Raw genomic sequence first — 26,907 nt, forward strand, 5'->3', positions numbered from 1 at the left:
TTTATTGAGTCAGAGTACAAATTAAGCATTTCAGGAAAAATGAAAATATTTAATGTATGTAATTTCTAAAATTGGAAACAATTTTTTTTTATATAATTATGTACGTATGATTGAATAATTGTGAAAAATATAAAAATAATTTTAACGATATCGAGTTCATTAGAATGATGTGGACCTTATTGAATCAACAACTTATATTTTTACTTTTACTTTTGATTTTACTCTAAGTGTTTTCATTTCAGGTGCTACAGAAATTTTGCAAATCTTTGATCAATTGATTCAAATAAAGTAAAAAGAGGCTGGTGCAATAAGACCAAAGTCCCCCTCGCTTAGAATCTACTATTAAATTCTATCTTTTATCTAAAAAGGTAAGACTTACCGTTTACCCGTAATCAACCACCCATTGTTCGTATTACAAATGACCATTAAAAGAAAATCTCTATTTTCAAGATTCAAGAGCCTACATTATTTTTGGGACAGATTTTATGTAAAAGTAGAGAGAGCTTAACAAAAATAATTACGTTTCGTACTTATAATTTGAAAAGCTTTTCCCAATAGACTTTCCCAATAGACCTTGGTGAACTCAATGTCAGCGAAGAAAATATTTTATCAGAATGTTCTTAATATTTCAATAAAGCTACCTGCTTTCATAAATTTAAAGTATTAATATTGTAAAAAATTGCATGCACCTAAATGTATGCAATTCAAACGTAGTTAAATTATTTTGCAACTCAGTCAATAATTCTTTCAATAACATTTAAGTACATAATTCAAAATTTTTAAAAATTGAAAATTTAAAGTCAGTAAATTAAAAAAATAAAGACAAGCAAAAAAGGGATCATTTGATATCAGTCGTAACGTTTGACCTAAAAGCGTCTATAATAATAAATTTAGTTCCAAAAATAAATTCGAAAATATTTTATTTTTAGAAAAGCGAAAAAATAAACAGCAAGAAAAAAAAACTTTTAATGAAACGAAAATGTGGAGGCGAGTGATTCTTTTCATGTTACCGTTATCTTGCCAAATCCTTAATTGAAATTTACGATTATATTTCATTCGTATTTACCACAATCTAATGTTGCTAATATTATAGTGTGTATAGTTGTGTATTTTTTAATTTCTTTGTTAAGAATACAAATTGAAATCTATATAAGATTTTGAAAAAGTCAATATAAAAGTTAACCGAGCAATATAATTGAATTTTATCCCAACTGTTTCTGTTATAAATTTATATTAGACATAGAGGGCGTACATAGGAATTTAAAAAAAAAAGTCAATATTATATATGGATTACACTTATTTTTATTCAAAGTGTAAAGAAAAAATGTTAACACGATAAAATCCATTGCAAACATAAATTTTATGCATATGCCCGAGTATGTGTTAATATTAAACTGGTATATACAGAAGCACTTTAAGTATTTTCAAAAATTGCTTAATTTAGCAGCTAAAATCTAAATTTTTAGAAATATGTGAGGAGAACTAATTAAATATGCTAGAAATTTTAACTATAAATTAAGTAAAATCTTAATCAATTTCGTTAGAAAAACTTGGATACTTTTGAGGTGTAGGCTTAAATGGATTATAAATTTGGCTACAGAAGATTTAAACCATATGATATTTCAATTTTGTATGGTTATTTTTTAATTTTAAATTTTAAAACTTTGGACATGCATTCAATTGGACCGATAAAATTTTAAATTAACCTTCTAAATTATATAGAATAATTTTAAAGTTTATTAATAATCGATCAAGATCTGTTTGCTAATGAAACTGCAATAATCAAGAAGAAGAAAGTATTGAATTTCAAAGTTTTTTTAACGAACAATTGTGCAGCACATCAATAAAGTAAATCAAACAAATTTTTTGCTGCAAACTTTTTGAAAAAGGTCTAAAACATATTCCCCAATATCTTGTTAATTGTGCTATAGATGAAAACAATTTGGTTGTAATATCAGTAGCTTGCAATCATATTTTTTGTGTAAATAAATATAAGAATGAATAACACTGTGATGCTAGTTTAAACACCTGGAACAATAATATACCTAATATTTCACTAGAACGGTGTTTAAAATTATTTATGATTCTTGTAAACCCTTATTAATGCAGAGTTCTTGTTTTTATAACTATTATTTTCCATTAAGCGGACATTGTCACTGTGCAGGTTATTAAATATGTACACAAGTTATCTTTCATACAAATTAAATTACAAAAATAAAATCGAAAATTCACTTGACCTTCTTGATATTGTGAATGAGGACAAAACTGTTTTATAGAAATGATATTACAATTTACCTTTTGTCTGATTCCTTTTTGAATTTAGAAGAAAATGAAAAGCAAATTATCTTTTTCTTTTCTTTAATTTTTTTGTATTGAAAACTTGAAAGCAAACGTAAATTGAAATTAAGTAAGCTGATGCCCAGACAACAGACAAAAATTAAATACCTTTTTGATGCCATTTAATCGCTTCATTGGTTTATCATCTACCTACTTACTACTCGTGTTCACTTTTTTATGATTTTGTCTCAATCTTTTTCTCTTTTCAATTTAAAATTTTAAATTTCATCAAATGTATACTAATAAAATGAATTTTCTTAATTTTTTTCTTAAATGTACTGTGACGAATAAAGAAAAAAAATTATAATTAAATTTTATCTCGTATAAGGATAAACGATAACGTGACGTGAAACAATTTACTTTAATTTGGAGACAATTCAGATTTTTAGAATCAAGTCTTTAGTTTTTCATCATTGTTTATTTTATGCAGCGTAAAAAACTACTAACTACAAACCAAAGTCAGTTGTATTCCGCTGGGGTCGCAAACCAAGAATAATATTTGATTGGCACTTAAATTGTCTGAAGAATCTGAAACATATTTCAATTAAAAGAACTTGTTAAGGACTTGACTATTTTTAATGAATTTTGTTTGAATGCTAATAAGAGTTCGCCTCGCAGTAAGACTTGATTAAACCACAATAAAGATATATTAATTTTTTTAACAAATTTTAAGAGAGGGGAGCATTTTCTAAAATAAACTGTGTTTCCTTAACTGCAAAAAACAAATCTTGTTAAAATCAGACACAAAAATACGATACAAATATTCAAGGCATCTTCTTGTCACGAATTTCAGTAATATTTCTTATAATAAACTCTTGTTATCTCTCGCCTTGCGCGCAATAAAATAAACATTTAAAGACCGCTATCATAATCTTACACAACATTATAGAAGTCGGTTGTGTGCTGAACTATATTAGTTTTCTTTGTTTTTGCAATTATCTAGAAATACTTAATTATTTTCAAAAATTTAAATATTTTGGAAATAAAAGTATTATTTCAACAATTATTTTAACACGAGAAAAAATAGTGTCAACTCTGTGATACCTGTACGAATTTGTTAGCCTATGTGCGAATAAATATGCCATAGCTGACTGTGGGGCAGACTATGACTTTAAGTTGTCATATTACCATATTAATTTATGCAAAATTTCAGTCCTGTGTATTTTTGGTTAACAAAATTTCAGTACTTTTCAATTAAGTTTTATGGCCGCTACCACAACGAATCAAGAAATTTTAATGATTTTTACCACACATAACAGCTTTAATAATACACTTGTTTTCAAGAAATTTCTACATTATCATTCCAACTATTTCTGAGATAATACCAAATAACTTTTGGAGTTGTATGGCAGCTGCAAGGAGCCAAGCAATTTCAACGACTTTTGTCAAACCCATTGGCTCTATACTAATATATCTGCTTGTAATTTCAATACCACAGCTTTTATAATTTCTGAGATATAGCTCAATAACTTTTGAAGTTGTATGGCAGCTACCAGAAAAAGCCAAGCAATTTCAACGACATTTATCAAACACATTGATCCTACTAATATATTCGTTTGTGTGCAATTTCAATCTCACAGCTTTTATAGTTTCTAAGATATAGTCAGATAAATTTTGAAGTTGTATGGCAGTTTTCCGAAACAGCACCCCGATCATGTCCAATTTAAATCTGGTTCTGGCACTTAATACAATAAATCATTTGTGAAAATTTGGTGAATTTAGCTCAATTAGTCTTGAGTTATCACAGGGACAGACAGATGGACGGATTGGCAACGCTAAATCAACTTAGAGTTCGACGCTGATCAAAAACATATACTTGAGTCTATATTTTAGACCGTTATTCCTTAGCGTTACAAACGGTAAGGCAAATTTTCTATACTCTTCGAACATACGTTTGTACGAGTATGAAAAAAAGATTCCCCGGCGAATGATTGATTAATTTCATTTACAAATTGCAAATACAAAAATTTAAATGATGATACGAGAATTGTACTTTTACTAATAAATTAACTTGAAGGTCTCTTTATTATGTATTTGTTGCAGTTAAATCTAAAAATATTAATCCACAACGCTAATTAAATCAACTAATGCAATATGTGTTGTAAGTTATAATGTCCTTGTTATCTGTATTTACAAGCCACATTACAGTGGGTTGTAATAAGTTAAATTGCATTCAATATTTTGTTCCACAAACATGAAAAGTAGAGGTCGGTTTGCATTTCGTGTATAATCATTTAAAATAAATGTAGTTGTTAACAATTTGTTGTCATTGTTTCAATTCTATACGATGGCCAATATAACCATAATTGCAATATTTTTTATGATTCTTAATTATGGAATTCAGTATGAATTTTCATTAATATTATTTTATAATTTATTTTCCGCTGTAAGTTTTCTTTTTTCATTTGAAAAAATTTCCTGTTCCAAATGTATGTTGCTATTAAGTATTGACACTTTTCTCAAATGTCATTTTTAATTAATTTTTGCTAACGTTATAAATTCAAGTATTTTTATTGTAGTATTAAAATGAAAAACACTTTAATATATTTTTATGAGCACGTGCTTGAGGTCTAATAAACCGATACTAAGTGCTACCGATATCTTGAGTTCTAAGTGTTACCGATATTAAATGTGTGAGTTTTTGTGTAAAAATAAGTTCAAAATTTTGGTTTTAGTGTAACTGACCTTAGTGGAAATATTTTCGGAACCACTTAGTGGAACTGTAATAAATAATTTTTATTCAAATACATAATTTATTGTGAAAGTTCAAAATTGTTTCGAAATCATTCTATTTTCTTCTTTCTAGATTATTCAGTAGAGAAACAATTTTTGTTACACCCTGTTCTAATAAATCTGATAAATGATAACATTTTCAAATAAATCATTTTTCATTTAATTCGAGCAGCATATAACAACATTTTTACATAATAATTTGTAATAAAAAGCCTAGGCGTTTCGATTTAAAAACATGATTTTATGTGCTTGTAAGTTTTTGAATACTAAATTGGAAAAAAAATATGAATGTGTTCCAATGAAATACTCAGTGGAATATTAAATTAATTTGTGATGTAACGTGCAACACACAACATGTGTACATGCATATGCATCTAATTTATTAATTTGCAATGAGTGATTGTCTGATTATGTAAAAGCATTTATTAATGTGAATACTGAAATTCTGTGAATATTTTGATTTTTCAAATTCTCAAAATTCAATGAGATAAAGTTGATTTGTTTTCGATATAAATTTTAATTTCATTTACAATGAAAAATCATGAAATTTTTCCATTCGCTCCAAGGATTCACTATAATTTATTGTTCTGAGCGCGGAACGGGAGTTATAGAAACGAAAATCAGTATAATGATGCATAAACTAGTTATTAATCTACTTAAAAAACATAAGCATCATACATAGTAATTTTTGGAAGGATGTTTCAAGGACGAAATTTTTATTCTATTAGAACATTAATAAATACTAATAAATTTAAATAGCTAAGATTGTCACGCGAAAAAAATTCTACAAAAATTCTACACAAACTCATTGGACATTCTATACAGGATTATTGGCTACTGTATTAATTGTATCGAATGTAAATTAAATAAATAGGATTTTTTAAATAATTAGGATTACTGGAGGGGTTAAGTATAAGCTCCCATTTTTGTGGGATTGTTAGTCTCAGAAAAGATTTCTAATTGGTTAAATAATATCAAAACTGTTCAAGGTATAGATGAAAAATATCATTAATAAATGGTTCATTATATTTCCAGAATAAGTTTGATAAACCGCAATACATAAATCATAAACATGATTTTTTGATTAAAAAATTAAATACTGCCAATTTACAAAACCCTTAATTATATAAAATTAGTCTGAAATACAATCACGAAAAGACCACATGAGCTGCGTTGTGAAAATGTAACTCCAAATCTTCATTGTCTGTTATTTAACAAAATTAACCTGAACAGTGTTACGTTTTGTTCTGTATACCTAAAGCCTTCAAGATTAGAACATTTCTTAATTCCAACAAGTGTTGATTGGGCATATTATATGTACTCAATGCCAACTAACAGAATGTTTTATAACTGTTCAATTTAATACAGATTTTTTGGAAACAAAAATAATTTTCTATAATTTCTACTATTGCATTGGGTAATATTGGGATGTAATACATAATTTAGTATGTACTTTACATATTGTCGTATTAATAGTGATATGTAATAAAAAGCATATAATATGTATCTCTTTGACTATTTATAATATTTCGGAGAATAGTAGGCTATGATCCAATGAAATTCACGCAATAAATCTCTTAGAATTAGATTTGTTTCGTTATGATAATTAATATTTTTTTTATTTTATATGAGGATACGTTGCTTATTCGGTTTTATTAATGTAATTTATGTGTATGTTCGCATACGTTAACCCCAAATATAATAACTGCGAATATATTTTCTTCAATCAAAATGAATGAAGTATAAACGAATTTTGTATAGAAGTATGTTAATGTTTAAACTATTTTCATTCACTCAATTAAAGAACTTAGTAAAAATATTTTACTGGGTGTTCTATGAATATTGCTTAGAATATTTGTATATATCTGGTTAAGATATTTCGGAATACTTTTATCATTTATAAACTACAGTAACAGTATGCAATATTATGCTTTATATCAGCGTATGAGCTCAAATTTGAAAACATATCCAAAAACATTTGCGTATTGGCAGTGTCTTGAAATAATTTTACTGGAATTCTGTTAGCGGTTATCAGAATTCTGCTTCAAATTTTTGCACTTAATATATTTACACTAAACCTATATCACTTACTTGAATTTTTGGAAAACGTTAAATTTTGAAACATCATTTGATTTTTCAGTTTTTGTTTTTAAATTTTTAAGTCAAACATTTATCTCTGTAATTAAGTTCTCTCGCATTAGTAAGATGGTGATCAAATTTGTAATTCCTTGAATTTTTCTTCTAATGCATATCTCTAGCACGTCAATCAACTTTTTTAATTTTGAATGTTGGTTGGATATTCAAATAATCTGTAGAATCAGCAGTGTCAAAAATATTAGGCAATTTCGTTCACTCAAAAAATTTCCAACCAATCTTTAGATTTTCATAGAAATTAGGAAATTGTAGGAGATTTTCGATAACTCAATTCTAACTTAGGTCTCAAATCCAAATTGTCAAATCAAAATTAACATTTGCGATGATTTTCTGCTACTGCTTAAACATTACTTATTTGCAAAAATAAAATGTTCATAACAAATTTCTGCAGATTTGTAAGTATGTATATGTGCATAAAGACTTAAAATTTATTTTAAAACTTTCAATGCATGTCTGAATTATCAAATATTCCATTAAACTCTGAGATAGATGCCTTGATAGATTTATGCTTATGGCATTAGTTTTTGTCACAGAAACTTAAATTTATATAATTTTAATAACGTGTCTAAAATCTGAAAAAAATTATTTTATTAAATTATTAAATTCAATCACTAGATGTCTATTCAAAAGAAAAAAAAATTATTTTTGAAATTTCTTGCAAACCTGATCGAAAAAATATATTGGAACAATTTAGTTAAACAATTTCAATTGAAAATTTCTATTATTGTAATTTATAGATCTCACATATTGCGCATAAATTATAGAAATTGAAGTAAAGTGTGTTTCAGGTGATATAATTTACTTTTACATTATTTATTGAAATTCTACAAGTTCCCAAATGTTCAAATGTTAGAAAAACTTAAAAGGAGTGCAATATACAAATTTGGATTTTTGTTAAATTGCACGTGCAAAACATAAAAATTATAAACTATTATTCCTTCACTACAAAGCACATCCTTAACTAGATGTGCGTTGCCATTATGAAATGCATTCTCTGTGTTAAATGGACGTTCTTTTAAAAAATTTTAAGTTGTGGTGTTTTTAGTACTTTGTTTTAAAAATGGAATACGTAAAAATTATTTAGGAACCTACACGCATTAATACGTTTTTAAGAAGATGAAATTCTTACATTAATTATAAAAACTTTAGTTTACAGAAAAATCTGTACATAGTTGTAGAGGTACATAACAGCACAGATCAGACAGTTGATATTATTCCGCTTAAGAGATCTCGTATTTTCAAATTTGATATGTGGAGGTAAAACGTGTTAATTAATATCTATATGTTTTAAAAAAAAATATAATACAGCTTTTACCAACATTATAAGGTCACGACTAATATTAAATTGACTAGTACTTGAAAAACAAAAACTTTCTTAGTTATACAAGTGAAAACCCATAAAGAGTTTGTCAAATTATGCTGTGATAATTGTAGAAAAGTCCAACAGAAATTGCCTATAGTTTAAGGGAATATTTTTTAGCTTTTCCATGTTTACAACATTTGAATACCATAAATTGTTATAATACACTTTTCTCTTTTGTCAATAATTATGATAAAATATAAGAACATAGCTATATACATAATAAAATAAAATATATTATGTAAAAATTTTTATGCAATCTCAAGAATATAGTTAGACTTAACTGGAATATGCTTAACAAAATAAATTGGCAAATAACGTTTATATAACCATTTAGAACTTTTCCATAAACTTTAAAAAGACAAATTTAACAAAATATTATTGTGTTATGTGAAATTATCAAATAATTTGGGACAATGCCGCAAAACTCAAAATAGTTACAAATAACTCAAATAGTCTGCAATTTCTGGGTAATTAAGCCATTATTCGAAAACTTTTGTCTTCTATATTTTTATTTATCCTTCTTCTCAGCGTTTTTCCAAAAAAATTTTGAATGTGATTTTTATACTTTCACTCTGTCTGTTCCTTCGTGAACTCCAGGTTGTAGTATAGTTGAATTTTTGCAGCTCTTAGATATAACTAAATTGTTTATTTTGTTAAAAGGAATTTTTGCATCCCCATCGCCTCCTAAGCAACCGTTTCCAGAAATTTGTAAAACTTACATTTTCCGTACTTTATAGTTCAGAAACTGCAAGCTTTTCAAATTTCTATAAGCCCAGAAAGCTGACGGTAAATGCCATGCCAATAAAATGTATAAATATTTATCTTAACTCAAGAAATTAGCCTTTCAATTCGACAATTATGTTAACGGCTCTTTAAATTTTTTTTTTTTTGTTTCATCCTAAATGTATGCAATTTTTTTTTAAATATTTTTGTATAATAATATGAATGAAAGTAATTTAAATAACTGCTGTTTTTAACAGCAGTTGTCGGAAGGCAAATTGCTACTTTGCAAAACACTTTCAGTTAATTTTATTATTAATACAATTTGAATGACAATTGAAATATTTCGATTTTCAATTTAGTAGAATGAGATTCAAAAAAGGACATCTCACTATTTTGATTCTTGAATAGTACAGCCATTTAACTGAACCTTTAATGTTCTCCTTTATATTTTCCTCAGTAAATTCAATTGCATTATTCCATTATTTAATCATAAATTCTTTTTGGTTTTGAAGCATAATTTTGATTGATGCCTTGGATGTTGCATTAATTTATCAGCAATAAAGTAATGGACTAATATTTGATTCAACAAAAATATTAATTTGTATCTATTTCAAAATTGATTAAAAAAAATTGTTTAAAAAAAAATAAGTTTCTACAAATCTAAAGTTTTAAATTTTATTTTACCGTTTCTTTGTTACAAATCTATTCACAAATTGCTGTATATGCGAATAACGTTCAGTATAATTTAATTTTTATGGCATCAATCAATTATTTCTACAAGTCTATCAGCTTTCGTACCATTTATAGCTTTTTTGTTACATGTAGTTTACTTATGTATTGCACAACCAGCGCAGAAAAACCCAGTCGGAATGTACTGTCTTAAGAAATTCTTTTGAAAATTGTTATAATTTTTAAATACTCTTGAGCATTCACAGTACCTTCAAGAAAAACAGGTTTACCAACACCATACCCTGCAATAACCATTACATAAGGTGAAAAATCACAACATTTTTGAAATTTGAGATTTTTACAAAAACTAAATAACTTTGCACGATAAACAAAGAAGGAAAGCTTAATATCTAATTCAGTATGACCAATTTAGAAAAATATTAATTTAATACGAAAAATTAAATAAGTGCGGAAAAAAAAGTTTCTGCGAAAAATTATTTTGGTTTCGCCATTATTTCAAAAATTTCATGGCCTTTGTTTAATAACCATGTCCCTATAGCATTTTCGTTAATTAGGATATTTCATATAAACAAGTTGCTACTTAGTAGTGACTTCTTCAGTAGCTTTCAAACTATAAAACAAAATAAATTCGGAAACTTAAGCTGTCTTTACCGTTCGGCATTACCAGCAATCGAAAGTGAATTTAGCAAAATCTTGATCATTATTTTAACAAGATGAAGTTTTATCACTTTGTATTTCAATTTTTACCAAATCTATTTCCATAAAAACTTATGTGATGGCTACAAACTTTGCATATCGAGTTTTTGGTGGGAACGCACTTCTCCATAGTAAGAAATCGTAAATAAGCTATTTTTAGAGAGTTGTCGGTGTTTCGTTCTATTGCCTTATCGGTCTGTGTGTGCACGCATGTATCTTAAGTTTGGCTGAATCGATTTTCATAAAAAATTTTATATGCGAGTTTGTTTTGGCTATGTCATGTATTGATCAACTTTTGGGATATATCATGTCTTGGAAATTGGATTTTTTTGCTTGCCAATATTAAATGTTTGCTCTTATAAAGACAGATAATCAAACGATTTCCTTGAATTCTAACATTTAAATTTTGGCGTGTTAAAACAATGAATATATTTAATTTTTTTTGAACGATCGTGGCTCGAAAACCAAACTGGGGGCCAATTTTACATTTTTTACCATATATACAGAACGGATTGATGGAATTTCTTGAAATTTGATATTTGAGCTCTAGTTGCTACCGAAATTAGCTGGTAAAATTGCAGAGAATTTGGATGGCACAAAGCGAAACGCTACTAAGAGCCAAATTTACATTTTTCTAGGTATGTTAATTAATAGCTTACTATCGCTCTAAAACTGGAAAGAAGTGTTTAAAAGGCATTTTAATAATATTTTGCCACACTTTCACGTGATTTAACTTTTAGTAGTAAATCTGTCTTAGCTTTAATTAAATCAAATGCAGTGCGTAGATAAATAGATTCGCTGAAAACCAATTAATTTTATTACAATAAGCCAATTATTAAGAATATATGAATATTACAATTTTTATGAATTTCATATTAAGAGTTCTATCGCACTTACATCTTCAATTCAATGAAACAATAATATTATATTGTTTTGTATGTAAATAAAAAAAATAATAAATTTTTATAGTGGAGAAAAAAAATTTTTCACTTTAATTCTTTTTCGTCATAATTTTTTTTCAATAGATTCATTGACCATTATATCATCAATTTGCATATTAAGACTCACTATAATGCATAGATACGACTATTATGCGATAAAAATCGGATCATTTGAATTAATTGAATTCTTTTTCTATTTATTGTGACGGCGAATAATTTGAGATAATTTTTTATTACTTTAGAAAATTTTAATTAAATTTTGTTCATTTTTGTTGTTATTTTAATAATGATTTGAAAATGTGGTCCTTTTTGAATAAAGATTAAAATTTTATAATTAATGAAAAGATTTTTATCATATGAATGGAATATCTGAAAACAGAATTGAACGGATGATTTGATCTTTAGTTTAAATTTTGCTAATTAAAGTGAAAATCATTTAAAAACAAGAATTCTCGCGTAGCGGGACCTAATAAAAAATGTTACCACTTATCAAAATTTATACGATTTGAGATTTTGTAGTTCAGATTTTACTTGGTTGTAAGACATGAAGAAGATTTCTAGCGAGGACGGTAGTGATACAGAATACGGCAAATCATGCGTCTACACAAATTTCATTTTTCTCTAATAATCGTTTATTGGACTTTCTTACCTCATTTAGGCCATTGAAATGTATACAATTTTCATTTAATTATAGGCACAGGAAAATATTCAAAAAAAAAATTTATTATAATTTCATTTTACGAAATTTTTGTTTTGTGTTATTTGGAGTTTATTAGTTGAGTAACTGTATAATATTATAAAAATATTTCCCTGAAGTACTTACTCTTGTTAAAAAAAAAAAATTTTATGTCCATTTTTTATGAATTTTGTTTCTGTATGAAAATGTTCGCCAAAAGTCATAACCATTACTATTAAAAGAACGTTTATTACATTTGAAATCACTTGAAATCATAAAAGTATCCATTAAAGTACAAAAAAGTCACAAGTCATGGATAATGATCTCTAATAATTTTCAACGTTTATTTGATAAAATATAAGGACACTTATGTTAACCACATTACAAGAAAATAATGTTATAATAAACTCTTTAGGAGACAAAGAAAACGGAACGGAATGATTGTGCAGAAATAAGAAAAAATAATTTTTACATTTTTATTCAATTTTTAGACAAAGACTAGAAAAACTATATTTTGTCTTCAAAGTACGGAAACTTATTTTGGACTTAAGATTTTCAGAATAAAAAACAATTTGTAATTTAATTACTATAATAAATTAATTTGTATTCAGTAAATAGCCGACCGCAATATGTATCTGCTGAATAACATTTAGAAACTGCAAGTAATTTATTCATACTTTGTTTCACAAAAAAGTTACACAAAACAGCGAAAAGGTCCTTTAAACATTTATATTAAATTAAGGAACCTATAACGTTAATCTGGTTCTTATAATGAAATGATGAATGGCAAAAAATGTAAAATCAATCGCTAGTGGAGTTCGATTTTGGAGGCCTGTCATTTGATTCCTAGCAAAATCTAGTGTTTGACATATAATTTTCCTGCCAATTACACTGATTCGGCATATTATTAAAGAGAGATCAATGTTCACGTCAACCTCTCATATAATGTTCCTATAGCGACAAGAGAATTTAACAAACTATTTAATAAACCAAGAATTTAATCTATTATATTAGCTGTAATCATCAACGTTTATTTTTAGGTTGACGATTACTTAAAAGACGATTGAAAGACTCATCAGGGTTTACATAATGGCTATTTGCGAGTATTTTAGTCGGTATTACAATTCAGCAATTCGCTGGCATCTGTCCACCTTTTGATTATGAAATATGAAAATTCCTAAATTTTTTTTTTGAATTCTTCTGTAGGTGTTACTATAGGTGTATAGGATTCTACAAAATATACCAACATTATTCCTTTCTGAGATATCCTTTTCTAATTCTTTTGAACAGATTTTATTAAACGCAGATTTAACAGCTTATTTATTAAAAAAAAATTTATGTGACATAAACCGCTCACCTTTTAATATTTTACAAATATATTCGCTCATTATTTATATTCATATATTTATATAATTATACATATAGTTATATTTAACTCTAATCCATTCCACCATACAGGCGCTTAAAATAGTTTGTTATTTTCTACCTTATAGAAAACAAAAACATTCGATGACGTAAATAGCGTGTTTTTAATACGCCAATACATTATTTATGGAAAATTTCATTTGTAATTTTTTTTTTTTGTAATTATTTAGCTGAATAACATTAACAATAAATTTTGCCATCATTCCATATAATCCAAATATAACTGTAGCTGAAGAACTGACGACATTACAAATCGTTATCAAAATTTTAAAAATTCAAATAAAAATTTGTAAATAATTTAAAATTCTAAAAATTTCCATTTTCAAATTAACTTTAAATTTATACCATTTCATTTTCATATTGTATTTATTTGTTTTTATTTAATATCCTTAAATCTCATTCTTGAACACAAATTTTATCTATAATTCAAATACAATGATTTTATATATACAAACCTATTGTACAAGAGTACGTACAAGAGCAGTAAACAGTTAAAAATAAAAGAAAAAGCAAAAACCGAAAATCGCATGAAAATCTTTTGAATTTCAAATGATTTTTAATGAAAATTCATCTCATCAGCATGAACGGAAAACAAAAGGAAAAATTAAGCGCTCTGAAAAAAAAAAACAGTTTTTCTAATAAGAGGGTAGAATTTCCACTTTTTCTTTGGTTTTCTATAAATAGGAACCAGAGGGCAACAAAATATGATGATGGTAACCACCATCTTTATACTAAGAAAAGGAACAGGTAAATTCTGTTTACAGGATCTAATGGATACATTATTATTTTTCGTTGAATTTCTTATTTTATTTTATTTGTTGTAGTTTTTCTCTTTTTTATTTTTTCCTTTAATCTTGCTTCTATATTTAAATTCCCTTACTTCATCTGCATAATTTTATTTTAATTTAAAGCGATAAAGAGCACTAAGTGCTTTCATCATTTCCATACAATTTTAATGAACATTATTGTTGTATTCAATTATGCACAACACTAACATTTTTATAGTCATCATCGTCCATATGCCAAACACTATACACATTTATACATATTTTGTAATAGTATTTAAAAATCACTAATGTTACAATAAAAGCAATGAAAGTTGGAAAATAAAATAAAAAAAAAAAAACAATTGAAAAATTGAGTATAACTTTGGCAATTTAAAATTTAAATTCTGTTCACTTGTGTATTTGGTTGAGTGAAAATTCTTTTTTGCGTAAGAGTATTATGAAATTGGTTTGACATTCTGCAAAAGAATTTTAGAAAATTTTGGAAAGATTTTCAGAAATCCGGTGTCAGTTCCTGTATTTTGGTGTTAGACAACAGATTAGAGTGCGTATTCTAATGTAGTTCTATAAAATTGAAGTACTCAATTGAGATTTTCCAAAGTAATTCTTGCTATATTAAATTCTAACAACGACTGCAGGCTAATTTTTGGTCTTTTAATGTACAAAATCCGTAACAATTTTATCATTTCAAAGTTCCTATAGTTTTCAGATTAAAATTTTAACAGCAAAAGTTTAGATTTTTTTTTTGTCGTACAACTTTTAGTTTATTAACCTTATAGTATTTAGCTTACTTATACAACTTTCTACTATCACTATAAGGTTTGAAATATAGATGGAAATGCCGTACAAGTACCTATAAGATATAGTGAAAATACCTTAAATACCTTAAGAGTGTACCTATAACTTTGTTGTAGTAAATAATATACGAGTAAATAGCATATTATATAGAAGTTTAAATTTCCCGAGAATTTTCTCTTAACAACTTGTTTACTTGAATTTTAATTCTATATTATTATACTTTAGGAAAAGTTTTGGAAAATATTTTGTGTTACGGTAGTTTTAAAATCTAAAATGAAAGGAAAAGGTGTGAAATGAATGAAAAAAATTATTAATTTTCTCATCGTAAATATTATTTATAGAGGTCATTAAGTACAAAATGGTAATGACACTTGAATAATATGAAATATAGAAGAATAATCAAATTATGTTCAAATCAATTGAATATTTTATATTTAATGACCTGCCTTTCTATCTTGAAATTTTTTATATTTTGCTCTTATATTTTCAAAAACAACTTGGAACTAAATTTATTTCGTTAAGAATAATGTAACTTATTTAATAAGCAGAATGAATTTTTTTGTTAGAAGTTGCAATAATTCGAGAGTGTTATTTTATTATTATTATTATACTAGGACACGTCGAATCTACTTTGAAAACATTCTAATAAATAATATTCAAAAAATTGTTAATGATCTTGTAAGGATGCAAAGATATTTACGCCTGAGAAAATTTTTATTCGTAAATTAGTCAAAAATTTCTTCGTCTTGCGAAAACAATAATCATCGAGTAATAATTTTTACTGACATATCTGCTTGACACATTAAGCAAATTATCACATTACAAGTTATAACTTGGACGAATTATTAAATTACCATATACAATTTTTACATTTAAAATACATGGCCCTATTATCAGTCGTGGAATAGATCTAATCATATTCAAATATGATTGGGCTTGCCGTTTTGATTAGTGCATAATTATAATTTTAATAAACTCGTTTCAAAATACGTAATTAATTCACCAAATTGAATTTTAAAAGATTCGCATAAAATTTACAATGACTTCCATTTAGGAATTGGAACTTGCACTTGTAATCTAATCCATTTAAATTTTTTGATGTTTTATCTATAACGAAATAAAATCACGTTGCATTCGTTAAAATATTGTGTTCTCCATTTTCTTAAGATTAATATTGATCGCATTAATTATAGTGACGAATCTGTTGCAAATCAACTATAAAATCTATATGTACACAATTTTTTGAAATTTACAAATAATATTTTAAGAGAACAAATACCAGAATCTTTGTATTATAGAAAAGTGATTATACATATACAAAGCAACAGGAATAAATTGTTATGAGAAAATTCTGTTTTCATCTTAAGAATTTCAACAGGATATTCGTGTGAAATAACATCTAGAGATAGCCATGAGAAAATATTGAATATTTAATGATGATTTAATGGAATTCTTGTTTATATCATTTTGTTCTAAAATTTCTACATTTCTTCAGGCTAAAAATGCAAAACTGTATGGTATGTATCGGATTGAGAAAAGAAAATTAAAGGTATATGAAACTGAAATTTTTCATTGTTGTTCTATAGAATTGAAGGATATTTTCTCGTTATTTTCTGATTATAATATTGTTGTTTTTATTATTTTCGCATTTTGACAAGGATTTGTTTTCTTGTTTTGCCCAGTTTATTGTATTGGTTTTTGTTTCTCTATACTTGTATTGGTTCGTTACGTTCCTTCTTTGCGTTAAGTGTTTTGTTTTAATTTTCTTTTCACTTGAAAATATGCAAATTACCATAAGAGCAAAAACAGAAGTGGCTCCTTTTACTTTAGTCTCTTGAATTTTATGTTTATTTTTAATGGCTAAAAAATTATTCTTTTTTTAGTGCTTTATTTCATTTTTGATTGCGTGTACTGATTTATTGTATGTTATTATGTGTTTTTTCTTTTCTTTCGTTTAAAAGTTAAGCGGTTGGGGATGTCAGTAACAATTAAAGCAATTTTGAGAACTACTATTATTTTATAGATTGTAGTGAGATTTAATACACACTTTTTGAATTTTGAAGTATTGAAACGATTGAGTGATCATTATCAAAATAAGCATAAATGGATTGCATAAGTGAGTTGAAGGTCATATACAGGTAATTGTATCTCTCCAGCACTATGTTAAATTGAAGTGATTGAAAAACAAGCATTCATCTTGTGAGTTGTCAAGACAGTTTAATTAAAAAAAAAATAGGAATATGTGAAGCCGCTAATAATTTCTGAAATTCACTACATGATACTTTCTTAATGACATCAGCACAAAAGTTTCAACTTTCTAATCATAGTCTGAATAAAAAATAGTTTGATCAGCATATGAACTTCAAGCATATTATAAAGAAGAAAAAGATTTTGATAAAGATCATCTCTATCCCCCGTTTAAAGAACTTGAACTTTCAGATATAGTGAGTATTCGTGATCGATTGTGTTGTTTGACATGTAATTTTAAACATATGCCTAACTAATTGACCTTTGGTAAGAAGGAAACCTGATTTCTCAGAGAAATTTGTTCCATCGAGTAACAAAGCTAAATTAAAAACAATTTCCATTGAAATTTCAAAAAGTACCAAATATAATTAAAATTAGCGTTAAAATTAGAGTTAAAATTATTTTTGATTTATATGAAAGAGCAAAAATACTTTAATGGACACGTCTATAATGGATTTTCTCATGGATTTAGAAGTTTAAGCATAAATTACCCTACAAATCACTAAAATAATTTTTAAAGTTTATTCAAATTCGATTTGAATTCAAAAGTCTTTAAATGCATTAAAGAACAAAACAAAAACATGAATTTGTGTTTTTGATTACCAATTTCATGAGAAATTTGCAAAATATGTTTTTGAATACAAACAAAAATGAGACGGGGGAATTAAAACAATGAACGCAGACAGAGGAATTAAAATGAAACTCATGTTTTATACTAATTAATGTCATTTTTATTTCATTAATGCTATAACTGTGTTTTTCCTCCAGAAATTTCAGTTTTATTGTGATTCATTGCACAAAAAAGAAAGGATAAATGCGACATTATTACAGTAATTTTTCATTTTTGTATTTGCAATGCAAAACGAAAACGTGAATATAACAGTGTCTGAAGCTTATTTTGTTTACTAATTGCACTCGTTACGGACAGCATAATGTAAAATAATATTGCCAAATGCAGAGTAAGGGTGTACAAAATAAGATATTTTTTTTGAAAACTTGTTATTTTTACAAGTTTGAAAACGATCTGTTTAAAATTCTATAAAAGAGTCTTATTTTCAATGTTAACGGCTTCAGACATCAAAAACATTTTTTAATTAAATTTAAGGCAAATTAATGAACATTTTGTAATTTTGTGTGCCTTAAGAATAAAATTGGAAATTAAAAGGTCAAGACTTATAAAAAAGTATGAATTTTACAATTTCAGCCATTAATTAAAATATTTCTATACAAAATGTTTCACAAATAAATCTTTGTTTAAGATTTGAGACATTTCCAATTTTAATGTAAAAATCTTTGTACGTCATATGCAAAACTATGCCTATTTTTAGCCTACGCGTTATATTCGAAATCCTGATGATGCTAAAAATTTTTTAAGATATTTCTGCGAATTGAAACTTAAAACATAAATTCGCAAAAGCTGTAAGATAAAACTCACCTATTTCAATAAAAGCATTTTTTAATAATTTAATAAGGCAAGTAATAAAAATTTTCGTAAATAGAGTTTTGTTTACTGTTTAACAGAAAAATAACATTAAGAACTTTCGTTAAAATCTTCCGAAATGTTGATGTTTCATCTTACTACCGAACTTAAGAAATAGCTAAACCGGAATAAAAGGGTGTTTTAATTTACATTTTATGCCACAGCTTTTATTTTTTTCACAATCAGCAAAAGTTCATGAAGCAATATTACATTAAATCTCACTTCTTTGTAATTTCAGTAATATTAAACTTGAATAATTCCCGAGCTAATTAAATAGTTTTTGAATTTTTATCACAGCTACCAATGGCCGGAAGAGAAAAGTAATAAAGTTGAGTCAAACCAATTGTTTGTATTGTAACACTTTTCCCTTCAACAAGCGAAAATACCGCTTTTAAATACAGTCTATGTATACTTGCCACACTATTAAAATTATTTTCATTCATAAATGAAATTATTTTTAGGCTTGCATACATATAGGCTGAACGATTTAAGCAGTCTTTGAAATAAAGCAAAAATTAATATAAACAGGAGTTAACATAATACTCGATTTTAAGGGTTGATTCCGTGAGTTAAGAAAAATAATTATATTTTTTAATATCATGGAATTTACCGCTAGCTTTTTCGCTTATAGAAATTTGAAAAAGCTTGCGGTTTGCGAAATTTAAGATGTCAAAAATTCAAATTTTACAAAATTCAAGAGGCCTTAACTTGAGAGGGGGTGGAGAGGGAAAAAATTTTCTTTAAGCGAAATGAATTTCAGGTTTCTACAACTTGGGGTCTAGAAGAAAAACGATATCCAAAATTTGGAAAGAACGGATTTTAGATAACGATAAATTTGAACGGTCATTTTATTTTTTTAAAGTTAAGCTATAGTTTACTGCGATATGAGAAGCAAGCCGCTGTTTTCCCGCGTTAGTAAAATTTGAAAAATGCTTATGGTTCACTACAATAAATAGCTAAAAAATGGCATTTTTAGAGTTTTAGGGGGGATAATTTCTAGAGGGGGCAGATAGGTAAAAATTTTGTTCTACGGAAATAAGTTTCTAGTAAAGATCTATGCACATATTACTTCCGCTTTCTATCTTCAAGGCTTTAGAAGTTTTCTAAACAAAAAAAGTGTCCACGGACGGAAGGACAGAGTGAAACTAATAACCGCTTTTTTCAAAATTTTTTTCGAAAAGTGCTAAAAATACAGGTTGTCACTTTTCGAAGTACACTGCTATATATCATTATATATAATACCATAAAGGTTCTCATGAGTTGACAAATTTTTTACAAGGAAACGATGTTCGCTTTAATAATAATTTGAAAAAATTTTTAAAACCGTAAAATTTGAATAAATTTTACAGTTTAGAAGACCGTAACAAATAGCCCAACAATTACCCAGCAAGATTGGCTTCGATTTTTGTAGTGCATCAAAAAAAAAATATAATCCTTTTTTTTAAACATTAATAATTACGTGAGTAAGTATCAATTATTATCAATATTCCGTTTTCAATATTTTCTATTTAGTTCTAAACTACATGGCACAAATCCAAAAAATACAATAAGTTCTACGATAAAATTTGCTGTTTAATTAAGCAGTAAAAACTGTGGGAGTTAAGAATGTGCAAATATTTTAAGAAAAGTTCGAATATTTTGTTTAGCTCTATTAATTTTTAATTTTTACTGTTTGCAGAGAAGTTCATTTAATTTTTAATATGGCCATAACACTATTATACTCTATGTCCTTATAGAAACATGAAAACAACGAATTTGAATATTTTAATGTTTAAAAATGTATTTAAATTTTTTTTTTTTTGAATTTCTAACATGAATAGTAGATTCCATTGTTTTAGACTTTTTTTTATAAAAAAAAATTGTGTTGAAAACATTCAAAAATGGAGTGTCATACTTAGTTCCACATAGAATAAATAGAGACAAAACAAAAAGGCAGGAAATTTTATTTAAGAGTTCATAATAATTCTATAATAGGATTAAGTTAACAACATAATTTCCTTTTTGTTTTCTTTTTTTTCTAATGAACATCTAAAGAGGGATGTAGGGGTAGGCAAAATTTTTTCACCAAACTTGAAATCCTTTAACTAAATCCCATTCCATATTCTTTTTTTCCATTTGATATTTTTATATTTTGAGTAAAATTAAAACATAAATTTATGCTTCAGTTCCTTGCATAAATATATTTTATTTAAACGTAAAGCTTGGTGATATTTAAGAACGTTCTATTTAATTTTATTAAATATAATAAGATAAAAAAAACTGTAGATTAATTTAAGAATATATCATTACATATATATTATGTGGAACGCACACATACACAATAAAATTATACCAATTTACCACATCATAAATTTTGTACTCGCATCCTCATTCTTTTAATATTATTTTTGTAAAACTCCTTTAGGCATTTAATAAAAAATACTATTCTAACATTTATTTTATATGGTACCAGCCAGGGTGCATAAATATATATTTTAAATGGATATAATATATATGACACATAAATGTTGGTGTAATATGGGAATATTATTTAAATAAATAGTAAAAAGGATAATAGGGATATAAAAAAATAAAGAGTATAAATTACCAGAGTAACCAATTAAAAAAATCCCTTTAAATTAAAAATCAATGGTCACTCTTACATTATAAATTTCAGTATACGCTTTAGTATATGTTGTTTGTAGAAACTTCAAAATACTCTAGGCGACTAGGGTAACCATGTAATTACCAATGGTATAAATAGAAATTATTTATAATCTTTTTGGTTAAAATGTTAAAGAATATTTTTATTTGAATTTATTGTGTGGGTAAATAATATTATATGTACGTAAGTTCACATTCAAGTTATAGGAGAGCATTAAGATCTTATGTGTTTTAAATCACAAAAGTAAAGCAAATCGCATTTACTAAAGAAATCTTAATTGTAAAGAGATACAAAAATAATTTCTGGTCTGGGAAAAAAAATTTAATTAGAATCTCTGGAAAATTTGAAATTTTTTAAAATTGAAATACTTGAATTTCCGAAAAAACGTGTAAAACCAAATGATATACTATTCTTTATTTTAAGTTATAAACAGTTATAAGCAAAAGTTATAAGCAAAAAAACTTAGGTGTGCTAAAAATTTTGCTTAAATAAATTTGCTTGAAATCCCTATAGCTTCCAAACAGTTCTGATTTAACACTGTTGTTCAAGCAAAAATTTTACTTATTTTCGACAATTTATTTGAATGTATCTGACCCTTAACTTGTTGTTGAATTACCCTGTATTTTGTGTATGTGACTAATATTTTCTTAAAGTTTTCTTTAGACTAAACACACTAAAATTACTCTGTTAACTAATTTTAGATTAATAGGCTCGCTGGAGTTTTCCTTGGTTCCAGCAGGTATTCTTAGGGAATTTTCCCAGGCGAATCAGGGGGATTCTTCAGTTCCGATATCTCCATTTTTTTGGTTTAGTGCTTGGTGTCTTGTAAAAGCATCAAAACTATTACGACTCTTCGAATTGTTTTGATAGTTTTAAATTCTTCTACATTACTATACTCAGACAGTCTATTTTACATTATAAATCTACATTCTATACAACAACAAAGAGACAAATTATGAATAAAAAGGAAGAAAGACTTCACTCTGTAAATTATCCTTTTCACATGCACAATGATGACAATTCGTGTCATTATTGTATATCTACTTCGCATTGTCAAGATAAAAATAAAAAACAAAAACTAAAAATATCCTTTAATGAACCCTTGAAAATATAATAAATGTCACTTTTCATTTTGTCTTTTCAAAGGTACACAAAATTATTTTTCTCCTTTCGGCTCAAATCCTATATGGGAAATTTTGCAATCTGCATTTGCTAAAAAATTTTTATAAATGTAAAGTTTGTTATCCTTTTTCAAATATAATACGGAAAACTTTGTACATTAAATTCAAATTAAATACAAAACGAAAGACTATCTGTCCCTTTCTGTTTTTGACCTATTTCTTTAAATTAAAATGTAATTTTTTTATAAAATGCTTTTTCTTATATCTTAACTTCTCAGGTAAAGATAATGTTAGCGTTAAAGTTTAATCATGTTGTGAAGGAAAGATTTTGTGACTCATTTTTTGAAAGAAAATTTTTCAAGAGAAAATAAAAATTTGTTTGTTCCATCTATTATTTCTTCATAACTCTAAACAAGTTAATATTATAGACAAAAAGGATAAACCTATTGTTATAATCAGGCAAAAAATCTTAACAAATAATTATATACGAGTACCTTATTAAGTTTGTTTGAGTTTAAGAACTAGAATTATTATGATGAATTTTTTTGTCAGTCCAAAAACAAAGGAACAACCTACATATGTAAGACTTTCAGAATTCAAATATGAGGAGTATATTAAATACAAGAAAAACTGCATTAAAAATGTATCACATATGCAAACTTACGCATTTCGATATACAGTCGTACATTTCGAAATATTCTTAGCTCTAGCTCTTCAATTTCATGTAAATTAAATAATTCTAAGAACCACAGTATATAGGGCCGTGATTTATCCTCTTGATAGATGTAAGGCTGTAATAGTTATAAGTATATTATTTATTAATATTTTACAACTTTTAAATCCTGTTCAACAATTCCTTTCTGATATGTCAGTGGACATTAGAAAAATAGCAGCATTACGAGTAGCAAATTAACAATGGAGAAACTTTTCAAAACATTGCATGTGATTTTTCAAATTCGATTTGAAATCGAAGTTAATTTATTCTCTGTGAAGTCATGACAAGGAGCTTATTTGCTTGAGCATTTTAGATCACAAATTTTCACAAATAATTCATAATTCCCGAGAATGTATATAAACTAAAAATAACTCCAATATGTTAATTATGTATGCAAAATACCCATACGTTTTTGAATGTTTTGGGTGTTAAAAAATAAATTTGTAAGTAAAACAAATGTGAATCCTTGCCAGTGGTTTCAAGAACTTTCGTTATATTTCAAATTAATGGGCAAGTTACGTAATAAATATGTATTTGGAAAAATTTTTATGCACTTTTATTGCAAAGTGAATAAAAAGTTAATTATTAATACCATGGAAAAAAACAAACAGTTTTTTGAGAAAAATTTTCGTTATCCCTTTTACTTTTTAAAATTTAACAAATCCGAGTAATTTGTTAAATTAATTCAACATTTTCAAATTATTTATTGTTTTTATTTTAGTATTGCATGCAAAATATAATTTGCAAATTTTTTACATGAATTTAAATAATGTAAAATAAATTTTCTAACTTCCTAAATCTAATTTGTTAACTGAACTAACCAAATAATAAATTTATACAAATATTTTATTTCAACTTCTGGAAATTAAATTACATTTTCATATTCCGTGTTGGAGTGTTTTACATTTTCTTTAGCTACAGAAGGAATATTTAAAACAAAATACATACATATATTACATATATGTACAAATATTTTAGTTTTATTGGATCAAGATTTAATTAAAATAAAAATAATTTAATTTTATTTTTTTGTAGAAAATTTGTTTTGAAACAGAATTACTTTATGAAGATTAACTGAATTATTTGGACAGAAAGTAAAAGAAATTTCTCAATACTATATAAGCTTTTTAAAGGGAAGTCGGTTAAATTTACAATATTATAACTTCCGAATATTTTCAAATTACATCACAAAACACCAAATCAATGTGAAAATACAATTTTTGAAAGTTTTATGCATTTTAACACAAGAAAATTTCAGAGAATTATTTTATAACTCGCTGGTACCCTAATTTTTATAAAAATATAAGTATGTTATATAATCTTAATCTACATAGTAATTCATAATAACAAATTAACATGTTAGTGTTAAAACATACACTATTGCATAGCTTCAGGAGGGTGAGCCAGTAATTATCTGCATATTTTTGATCAAAAATAAAATTTGAAAATTTTAATTACAAAACCGAATTCAACCTGTTGGGTTTTGAGGTCTATTGCAACTTGACGACGCATACTATAAATTTTTTATTTTATATTAACTTTTAATTTTTACTTCATTGTAAGCAAATTATTTATTTGTAAGTATGGAATAGTGAATCCAATTTTTGTCAAAAAATTAAATCCACAATTCTGTAACACTTTTATTAAACTAGTCAATTTAGGTATATTGTGGTCGATTATGTTAGAGTTTTTTAATTATATTAATTAGAAAAGGGAAAACGTGCAACATAGAAATCCGAATAATCCAAAATTAAATTCGTTCGGATTCCGGAGTTTCGAATTTTATATAAACAAATGAATTTTATAATTACGGAATTTCAAAATCCGGACTTGGATTCCCTAGTTTACCAAGAACTTCGATTGATTTTCGAATTGAATATTATTGTTTCATAAATTTTCCCACATAAATGATATGTGCTTAATTTTTAAATTTTTCAAAAAAGTTCAATTAATACGTAATGATAAAAATCTGACAATATTTTTCAAAAAAAATCGCTTAATTGAAAAATTTTATACAAAATATATTTCCTAAAATTTCGTTTAGATTGTTCTATATACATAATTTAAATTTTAAAAGTCATATATTCCAAGAAAATTCTGTAGTAAATTCTTTCAAAGTTAATAAATTTAATTTGTGATTTCTAAAAATTTTTAATTCGAATGCATTGACATAAAGCTTTACAAATTAAAATACATTAAAAATTACATGCAACAATTAAATTTTTTTAATTTTAAATTAAATGATGCTAAGAATTAAATCAAATACTTTTTCAATTCTACAAGAACACTTAGTAAATAAGGCTCAGAGTACAAAAATTTTAAAAATTTCTTAGAATCACTAGTTATATACAAATTATTATTGATTGGCACGCTTTTCATTAATCAATATAACTAATTAATTATTATTATATACGATATTTAAAATTCTTTTGGCCTATTAAAAATATTATACTTTTCTACGAAAAAAATAATTATCCAATAAAATATATACAAAAATACTTACATATATACATACTTATATACTTAAAAATTGTTTATTTTCCAATTACTTTATTATTTGCAATTTCTAAATTTAATTCAAGCACTTGAAATATATAAAAATCAAATTAATTTAAGTAAAATTCTAAGAATCTTAAAATTATAAATTAATAATAATTATTGTAAAATAGCATACGAGCAGCTAAGATTTAAAGGGCGCATATAAACTAATTTATTATAATATAATTTTTTAATATTTTTGAAATATAAATCACATTTAAGAAGATAGTAAACACCATTATGAAATATTAAAATTTTTGTTAATTTCAATAGACAAAATATGAAAATGAAGTGAATTTTAATTTATTAAATTAATTAAAATTTTTAATTATTAAAGCAAAGAGTTAAATAGCTTAATTCAATGGTAAATTTTCTTATTTTCTGCCATGCACTATGATATACTTGTATACTAGAAATTATTTTAAAAGCAGCTATAGCTAGAATAAGAAAAAATCTTCTTTAAAAATTCTAATAAAATTACTATAAAAAAAATCTTCTTATTGAAGGAAAAAAATTTTATACATTTTAATTACCAAGCAATTTTATGTCCAAAAACAGAAAAAACAAGGAGAAATTTTTAAAAATTAATTCTAATTTTCAAAAATATCATTTGGAGTCTAATAAAATTTTACAAAGCAAAAATTCAATATAATTGCAAATATAAAAAATATTATGTAAAATTGTATATACTTAGTATCTAGTTAAATTTGAAAGAAAAAATAAAAATAAAAAGGATACAATATCCTTAAATTTAATTTTCTATTTTAAGAAAATTAAAAAAATAAACAAGAAATAGCAAAAATTTTATCTTCTTTTTTTTGTAATTAATAATTAAAAGAAA

The 26,907-nt window shown here is 25.6% G+C and overlaps 1 protein-coding gene across 4 annotated transcripts in view; it reads right to left on the bottom strand.

Annotated features, from left to right (window-relative positions):
* The window catches only part of LOC129619032 (uncharacterized), a 107,005-nt gene that overhangs the window by 79,575 nt on the left and 523 nt on the right, over window positions 1–26,907 (bottom strand). The window lies entirely within an intron of this gene.

The sequence above is a fragment of the Condylostylus longicornis genome, unplaced genomic scaffold (assembly GCF_029603195.1).
Source record: "Condylostylus longicornis isolate FDR11 unplaced genomic scaffold, ASM2960319v2 ptg000010l, whole genome shotgun sequence".
Lineage (NCBI taxonomy): Eukaryota > Metazoa > Arthropoda > Insecta > Diptera > Dolichopodidae > Condylostylus > Condylostylus longicornis.